Here is a 10,565-nt window from a genome sequence, read left to right on the forward strand (position 1 = left end):
GAGAAGAAAGAAAATGGCGGTCATTAAGTACACATGGTCTATGTCTATATAAACCACAAAACTTTTAATATCACATTATGAGTCACATGAAATGTTTCATCATCCATTATTAAATACTTAGTATCCTATATAGGATTTCACAGCTTCACACTGAAGTTCTCTCAGTAGAGTTTGATGGATTCCTTTTGTATCTTTTCTCTCAACCCCGATCTCTAACCCAAATCGTCGGCTTCTAACAAAAAGAAGTTTTACAGGGGAATCAAAAAACTTAGTATAAATTAACTCTGAAACTTCACCACCTGTACTTTAGATTTGATCCTAAAGTTAATTTATACTCAGTTTTTTGTTTACCCTGTAAAATTTCCTTTTTTGTTGGTTAGCAGGTTTACATTCTAAGCCGACGAAAAACATTTTTTCTTTGATTTCTTCTTTAGTATTTATGCAATAACTATCACTGCATACTTTACAGTAACAACAGGCATAGAACTGTTGCGGATTCATTATTAGAACTATGATGAAAGATATGATCAAAGTTTTGACATAGTGTAATATAGTTAAAATCTTACATTTGATCATATATATTTAATCAAAAATTTTATCATATTCTGTGACACAGAAATTTGATAGTGTAATATAGGCCTAAGACTCGTAGTTAAAAGTTATTCATGGCTGAAATACAGAGCAATGACATGAAGAAAAGAGAATTAAAGAGATGGAAACAATAATGACAAATACTGTAATAAAAACGAAAATACAAGAAAAAGAAAGTGAAAGACGGAGATTGTAAACAAGAAACGGAATGAAAACAGAATAGAAGAAACGATGAACGCATGAAAGAAAATAAGAAAGATGAACATTAAGGAATGAAAGAATAACGAAAGGAAATAAAAAAATAATGAAAAGGAAGAAATAAAGAGAAGAAAGTGACGAAAGGAAGTAAAAACATAAGAAAAGGGAGTGACAAAAGTAAGAAAAACAAAGGCGAGTAAGAATGAGAAAATAAAGGAAAGGAAAAGGTAAAATAAAAAATAAGGAAGGTAAGAGAAAACAGGAATAAAGAATAATACAAAGAAACATGAGATTTGCTCTGTGGACTGATGATGACGAAGCAACATTAGGTGTACATGATATGAACTTGAAACAAATGCATGGAAGTACAGCAGGTGCCGAAGCGGGTTCTTTTGCACTAGCTGTTGCGTTATCGGCCGCAGAAGCCAGCTTTACGAGTACAGTTATTGCCGATTTGATTAGATTGGCCGAAGGTCTAGGACGTGGCTGTGATTGCTGACAGCAGCTTTCCTGCCTCGTTCGATTCATTGGACGGTTCTACCGTGTGATATGTTTTTTTCCTATCTTACGTTACGATACTAAAGATAATTCTCTACTTATCGATAATTGTAAACCACAGAGACTATGCGGAGGCTGTGAGATGTATTAGGCCTAACTACAGAATGAATATGGATAGGTAAACCATTGTATTCTTTTAAAAATAACCTAGAATTCCAGAACATTTCACACAACCCATAGGATGTAATCAGGGAATAAATCCAAGTGCCATATTTGAGATACGTAATTATTGTTTTATTTTCATGGCCCTTTCTGTAAATTACAGAACCTATTTCAAAGCGGTAAGATCAAAGTATGACGACATTGTAGCAATACTGAAATGAGAGTGGGAAGAGTAGATACACTCATCATCATCATCATCATCATCATCATCATCGTTTTAATTTTCGGACATTGGTCCATTCCATTCTCTTTGAGGAACTATCACTAGACATTCATTAATGTCGAAACTTCTCGATAATGCAGTCTCTGAATTTGTAGCTAAAAAATCTACTGCTCGAACTTCAACGGCGAAGATAAATAATGATGATGATGATGATGATGATAATAATAATAATAATAATAATAATAATAATAATAATAATGTTTATTGCCAGAAAAGTGTAGTACAATGAAATACTCTAAATGTACAAAATTCTGGCACTCCTCTGAAAGAGAGTGATATCGTGCTCTGGGGAGGATTCGATACATAATAAAGTTACATGCATAAATTACAATAAAATAACATCTAAAACTTAATATTTACTCATAACAAATTGTTTATATATTTTTAAATCTGAAACTGTTGGAGTTAAATAGATGAGGGTATTCCTTTATTAATTTGTTATGTAGTGTTATTCAAAAGTAAGTTACTTTTTAAAGTAGACATAATATATATTTTTTAAATTGACGTAGGCTACACACATTTGTATGTATCGAACAACGGGATTTGTTCATTTATCGCTCTCATTTGTTTTGGTTAACATGGTAACAGATTTTGTTTATAATGTGTTAAAAGTAAATTTAGGTCTACTTCTTATTGAATTCTTAAATCACTATCATTGACTGTGTTTTAAAATGATTTTGACTTTACAAGACCGAATTATTCTTGTTCAGTGTTATTATGAATATAAAAGACGTTTAACAAACGGCATACGAAAATTCAGAACAAAACATAATTTACCTAACATCTGGCCAGCGCGTTCCCCTGATATCAATGCAGATAGCAGATTTTTTTTTGCTGTGGGGGTTCTTTAAAACAACGAGTTTTTTTTAACTGATTTTACGATTACCGACGAACTAAAATATGCAATTTCGCAACAAATTGAAAATATTCCACCAGATCTATTAGGAAATGCTGTTCACAACATAGAAGAAAGATTGTTGCTTGTTGAAGAACAAAATTCAACATTTAAACTGAATCCAATAAACCCAATAGGCTATCTTTATGAGTATGTGTGTTCTGGCGTTCCCGGATATTTTTCCTTAGGGGGTTTTCTCCCTATACCATTTTTCCCGACAACAAATATTCCTTAATGCTTTCTTTTCCTAGCAAGTTCTTTCCCAAAACACTTTTTCCCTTATACCATTTATCTACTAAAGTAATTTATACAATTTTATAACAATTACATTTCTTTCCATGTAAACAGTTGTAAGCAGTAAACTTTTCAAGTGGAATATCAAACTCTCTTATAAATTATGAAGTAGAATGCCTAAAGTTCCTCAAATTATAACCTCATCTCGGGGTGGAAAAAAAGTACTTTACAATGGCCACGTATATCACAGGAGAGATTCTAGAGGGGGAAAGGAGTTTTGGACATGTTAGGAGAAACCGGAATGAGGAACAACTGCCATAACCAAAGACTCTGGGAATGCAATTATTATAGTTAAAGAGGGAAGTCATGTCCATGCACCTGGTCAGGTGGAAGGTCGGGCAGAACTTATCATCGTTTAAAGAGAACAGCTAAGGAACATCCCGAGATAACCCCATCACAATTGATTCGAACAGGAATATCGAGAGTTGCATCTGGTGTTTTATATTATTTACCAGAAAAAGAAAATATAAAAAGGACTCTTAGACGGAAGCGTAGGAGAGATCAATTACTTGAACCAAAAGCATTGAGTGATTTAAGGGAATTACCCTAAAGATTATAAGACAACATTGAGCGGATATATATTTTTATACTGTATATATGATTCATATGAAGGTTACGATTCTGAAACTGACGATGAGCGAATTTTGGTGTTTGGAACAAGAAGAAATGTGGAGCTTCTACGAGAAATTTGGTACAGTGGTTTTAAGGAAAAGGGTCCGGGGGAAAAATATTTTGGCAGTATATGTCCAGGGAAAACTTCCTAGGGAAAAATGACCGTGAGCAAGTTTAATCTACTGATATATGGTTTTATTTTTAAAGAGTGCTTAGAGGATTTTAAGTGATGTGGCGATAACAGATGATATGTGAAATAATTACAGGAGAACACGAACTACTCATAAATAAAATCTCCCACTGCAATTAAGAAGCGGTGAGTTTATATGCAGATAGGTAATTGTAAGAGAAAAATAAGTAGGCCTAGGTCTATTCAAAGAAAGGTCACTCAACATTAATCCTTTTAAACACAATTCTAATAAAATTGTGTCAGTGGTGGAATCTCCTTCGCTTTGGTGAGGACAAGTCTCGATCTATGGTTTTCCCAGTAGGAGTAGCCTGTAAAAAAAATTACATATATATTTCCAAATCTGCAACGAAAGATCTGAAAGTCCCTTAACTTTCCTAAGTAAATTTACAGGAAGATAATAACACAGTTTTGTTAATAAAAGAGTGGGGTTTATTCAGCTATAAATCAATATTTTTTTTTAATATGTCACATTGCTGAGTAGCTGTTGCGTCGCACCTTGATTCACAATGCAGGTTCCATATTCTGAATTTCATCTAATTTCCTGGACTTAATTGTAAACTTATCGCAGCATTCACATCGGTTCCTACGGACTTCGACATAGATTACGATTTTTTATCTACCACGGAACCGGTCTCTTCAATTTATGTTACAAACTTCCACAGTGATCACTCAAGAATGGCTTGAATTGTTGTTTATTTATTTAATTTGGCATTGTAAAAATAGCGATTTCTTTTTCTGTTCAATGGCAAGGTCCTTAACTTGTCGTTATTCTCCCTTTCTCTACCACAGAGGCTCATAGATGTCGCTGTCCACACCTGTGGAGTAACGGTTAGCGCATCTGACCGCGAAACCAGATGGCCCGGGTTCGATTCCCGGTCGGGGTAAGTTGCCTGGTTGGGGTTTTTTCCGGGGTTTTCCCTCAACCCAATATGAGCAAATGCTGGGTAACTTTCGGTGCTGGACCCCGGGACTCATTTCACCGGCATTATCACCTTCATCTCATTCACACGCTAAATAACCTAAGATGTTAATAAAGCGTCGTAAAATAACCTACTAAAATTAAAAAAAAATAGATGTCGCCAGTGCCGAGAAAAGTAGACCATTTAGTTCGTCAGAAACTAACCGTCTGGCGGTGAGTCCATATTACACTCGTAATTGATGATGATGACGATGATGATGCCGATGATGATGATGATGATGATGATAGTAATGGTGGTAGTGGTGGTGGTGGTGGTGAATTGTTGGGATGTCACAGGGAAATATGAATAACCGAAGAAAACCCCTGTGTTGCTTGGACCACGGGCTTACCCAACACAAGTTATAGATTCAGGGTAGAGCTGGTTTTGAACTCGGGCTCCATGCCTCTAGTGGTGAGTCACCGTGGCGGTTACAATAGTGAAGTAATTGAAACAAAAGTTTCTGTGAAAATAAACCTCATTCTTTTATGAACAAAGCTTGTGTTATTATTTTTCTATTACTGTAAGTTTATAGTATAATTACGGAGCTTCGAAATCTTTCGTGACTTTTAAATAACCCTATATGGTATTTAGAGAATGTTTTGCGAAAGCACATCTGAATTGCACAAAAAACTTATTAAGAATAAGTGTAATTCTTAACTAGAAAGATTTAATACCGATGGTTAAGTTAATGATACTTCCTATCTACAAAAATGATCATTCAGTTTAACTACATTATTATTTAGATTAACTACATTATTATTATTATTATTATTATTATTATTGTTATTATTATTATTATTATTATTATTATTATTATTATTATTATTATTATGTTCACAAAATTGTACAGGTATAACTAACATTTTGTCTTTGAGTAGAAGATATTGCAAAGCAGAAAAATATGCAAAAAGTAAGTCTATTTTGAAAAAAAAATAATTTTTAAAACATTTATTTTATTCACCTGCAAATTGGCAGATACGACATATCACTTCTTAGCCATCGATATGTATTAAAGTAATCACTCTAACCACATCTTATTCGTATGTCTATGTACAGCAGTTTCTCCTAAATAAAGAATTGTGTTCGTAGCCAATGTTTACGTTCCAATTCGTCTAAGAACAAAGTATATTAAATACAATGAGTCACTTTCACAAACAAATAATTGATCTTTCCAGAATAACACAAGACGGTGTCTTATACAAATTCGCCCGTAACGATAAATTTATTGTCGTCTAGATCATACCTGCACAAACAGCGCTCAATGAGCGCGCGCGCTCCTTCCGAGCGGGAGAGCTGTGTTTACCGCTCGCCTAATCGGAGATACGTCAGAATGACATAGACTTGCTATAGATAGAGGAGAGGGAAACGACCACTCAGCTACCTAGTGGAGTGCAGTGCGTATTCTCAGTAACTGTTTCACGTTGCTTACCTACTGCTACAGTATGGTATAGAGGAATCTAAAAGACGGAAAAGTAATGATCAGGCAAATTCTTTCAATGTTGCATGGGAAAATGCTTATTTTTTCATACCTGCTGGAGTAAATACTCAGTGCTTTATCTGCCACAACATTTTGAAAGGTAGAAAGAAACATAACATACAGTAATGCGTCATTACGAGTCCAGACATAAAGATACTAAAGATATTAATCTTCAACAATTTTAATATCTCTCTTCAGGGAAAAGGCCAGCTCAGTGTTGATATGTTGAATAAATTACGGGTATTCAGTCGTAAACTTACACTTTTCGTAAGTCAGTTTCGGGAAAGTAATATGGCTTACTTTCGAACGATAGAAACTGCTCGTGATGAAGCCATGTTAAACGATTATGTGCAAATATTAATTTAAATTCAAAATGAATTTAATTCTAGGTTCCAAGATCTTGTCTTAAGCTCCACACCTGTGGAGTAACGGTTAGCGCGTCTAGCCGCGAAACCAGGTGGCCCGGGTTCGATTCCCGGTCGGGGAAAGTTACCTGGTTGACGTTTTTCCAGGGTTTTCCCTCAACTCAGTATGAGCAAACGCTAAGTAACTTTCCGTGTTGGACCCCGGACTCATTTCACCGGCATTATCACCTTCTTCTCATTCAGACGCTAAATAACATAAGCTGTTGATAAAGCGTCGTAAAATAACCTACTAAAAATATTGTCTTAATTGGAAAGAAGTTTAAAGTTATCATAATAAATTCTTCAACACCAGTTGAAACAATGCCATATAAGTTACAGGTGGGCCTGGTTGGCGCAGTTGGTATAGTGCTGGCCTTCTATGCCCGAGGTTGCGGGTTCGATTCCGGGCCAGGTCGATTGCATTTAAGTGTGCTCATATAACCTCGGCAGTTGCGAGCGTCGTTAAATAAAACATAACATTTAACGATTTACACCTCGGATTTATAGATATTCAATGTGGCCTAAGGGCTAAAGATCGTTTGAATAATACTACTAGCCTGGTTGAGTTTTACAAGACTAAACATTAGCAATAATATCCACGACTACACAGGCTGGCTGTGAAAATGATTGCTATGTTTGGCTCAACATTTATATTTGTGAGCAACTGTTTTCTATAATCAACTTTAATAAAGGCAGACATCGAACATCTGTAACTGATGTTTCATTAAGATCAGTAGGCTACTGTTCCTTTCAGCTGCCAACAGCATAAAACCTCTTTTTGATGTACTGATAAATAAAAATATAACAAAATGATATTGTACATTTAAGTAGCTATAGAATTTCTATTATTTCTTAAAATTAATATTTCTTTATTAATTAATAATAGTCCAAGATAGTTTTGCAAATACTGAACGGAATTCATTTCATAAACACTCGTAATAGTACTTCCTTTTGTGTATATTTTGTACGAGATCACCCCTTCTTCCAGTCCACCCTATACTGAGCGCAGCTAATATCTGCATTCCGCTCGTGAGCTGTGAGCCGGCTTGGAGAGCAGAAATCTTGTGCAGGCCTGGTCTAGATTGTTTTTTTCTTTACACAGACAAAGTGTCAATGAAATATTATAGACTGTGGACTATGTCTCTGAAGACGTTTTTATTTTAAAATTCGTTTTATTTCCGAAATTACACTTGTAACCAGGAACTTCGGAGAAAAATACATATCTTATAGATATATACATATTAAATACTCCAGGAAAAGCCGTTTAATGTATAGAGTAAGCCAGTGGTTCCCAATCTTTTTTGACTGACAATACACTTTACTGAACGCCCACGATATCACGACACATTTATTTATTTTAATTAAATATAATGATATAATAATAACAACCAATCCCTTTCCTTCTGGAGAAAAAGGTGGTGGAACTCTGTGTAGAATATTTTATAGCGGACGGGGAGATGATTACTGTTCACTGCACGGGAATTTTGTCGTTTTTAACATTCTTTTAGTCCAACTAAGAGTTTCGTCGAAGGTCTAAGCCGAATTCAAAGAAAAATAGCTAATATTAAAAACATAGTTATTCACACACATTTCAGTTTCATGACGAAAAAGTAACAAAAAGGTGCCGTCGGAATACCGTTCCAGAGCTTTCCGTCAGAAAAGAGTAATAACAATTTTTATGTAGTGTCGGATATCCAGTGTTGTAAATAGGTCGATGTTGACACGCAATCTAAAAAAAAAAAGCAGCAACTTGAGTGACATTACAAAAAAAAAAAAAAAAAAAACAAAGGTATGTGTCAAAAATCTCAACCAGTCTATTCTGGATGTCCGATAAAATATTTTTATTATCGTTTTTGGAAATTTACCTATTTAAATTAATGTGAAGTCTGCGCTTGGTGGGTTGCATAAAATTTCTCTATACCTGGTCTTATGATTGACAGGCCAACACGTAAATCATTTTCTCGATGCAGCAGTCTGTTCCTTTGTTTAGAGCTCACTATTTTCATGATAGAAAATGCTGATTGACATAAGTATGACGTTGAAAACGGCAGTTCTAAATGCCTTTTTAGTTTATTCGGCACCACCGACTGATTTGACAAAACATTTCCGCATATAAGACACTTGAGATTTTGTTTATATTCATCTCCACGCCACGTAAAACCGTATTGCAAGTATTCATCACTATTAATTAATTAATCCGTGGCCCTACAGCCCATGACGGGCCAAGACCGACCAGCCGGCTGCTGGCCTCACGGCCACATGCCGAAGCAGAGGTGGACGATCATCCAACCACCAGAATAGAGGTATCGTGTGATTAGCACGATGATTCCCCCAGCCGTTATAGCTACCTATCGTAGCTCCCCAAGTGCATCACGATGCCGGGTGGGCACCGGTCCCATACACTGGCCGAAATTTCATGAGAAAATTTCTTCCCCCATGAGGACTCGAACCAGCGCGCATTCTGTAACGCGAGTCCTAGGCAGGCCTTAGACCACGACGCCACGGCGCGGGACATTCATAACTATAATACAGTATTTACGAAACGTAGTACGTTTTTACGAACCCTGAAGGGAACTTTCTCTCACATTATTTGAATTAGCCCTGCTGCCATCTAACCCAGAACTTAATTCAGATTGAGTATTTTAATTAAAACTTTGTCTATAAAAATCTAAATAAAGCACTTTTGATAAAATAATCGCACTATCACTCACTCACACGTATATCCGAAACTGACCAATATGTTCTAACGATTCTGAACTCTGTTTATTAATAAGTGGGTGGGAAGAGTAAACGAATTACAAAGCATTTTGGAAGTGTTCACTTTCATTCGAATTATCTCCACGCAGAAAAATTAAAACTGAGTATTGTTGCAGGTGTTCACGTTTCAATGGTAAAGTCTGTCCCAACATAAAATGTACCATATTAAATGACTTCTTTGTAAATAAAAATGCGTTGTAAAGAGACTTCCTGGATGGCATGACATTTATTTTTCAATTCCAAAATTTCGCGACACACTTCATGGCGCTGTGCGAACACCGGTTGGGAACCACTGGAGTAAGCAATAACACAACATACAGCTCGTCCAAGTCAAGTCTGCGAATGGGGATATCGGGATGGAATGTAGAGGCAAAACACAGTTGCCACATAGGTCACTTGACGCTCAGATTTCAACGTGTGCACATAGTTTAAAATACACTACGGAGCGCACGTATTTGTTGTCCTTGTCTTCAGATAAAGGCAACAGTTACGCTGCCTCCCAGCCTCCCCCCTCATGCAACTTTCTCTGCTACGCCCACACTTGCCAATCAGAACGCCAAACCTCACTGCCAAGCAGAAGTAGAAGTACAGTCTATTTCAAAGCGTCTTAAATTGTTACCGCTCTATGAACTGAAGCGCAGTAGGAAAACTTTGCTGTCATATGAGACTGTACTGGTCTCCTCTCGTTACCGCCTCCTTTCACTACAGAACTGTCTCCAACTTCCCCTCTCGGCTCGCAGACTTAACTTGGTCGAGCTGTATATTGCACTATCTCGGCTATCACGTAGTATATATTAAATTACGCTAATATGTTTTCGCGGGATATCAGCCGAGTTAAGATTTTGGAATGCTCCAAGCTCCCGCGAAAACATATTAGCGAACCAACGCCGAGAAAGCCTCAAATCATACATATATTAAATTAGTAGGTACAGTAGTTCATGTAGTGTCATTCCTAACATATCAGCAAGCTTGTGGTTGAGTGTTGGAATGGGATTTAATGTGAGGGAGCCAAAAGATTCTTCAATAAAGTAGAAGATAAAGAAGTGAACTTTTTTTTTTACTCTGTCAGAAGTAATTATTGACTTATAAGTTACAAGAATATAACTATGGATGAATGTACATTGAATTCTCTCATGAGAAGTATGTGCCATTCTTTGATCTCTTTTTATTGTATATTCTTATTGTTATGTTTTGTCACTTTGGCAACAGTCTAGTCCGTATCGACGCACGTTGGTTAGGACGGAT

Source organism: Periplaneta americana, chromosome 9 (genome assembly GCF_040183065.1).
Source record: "Periplaneta americana isolate PAMFEO1 chromosome 9, P.americana_PAMFEO1_priV1, whole genome shotgun sequence".
NCBI lineage: Eukaryota > Metazoa > Arthropoda > Insecta > Blattodea > Blattidae > Periplaneta > Periplaneta americana.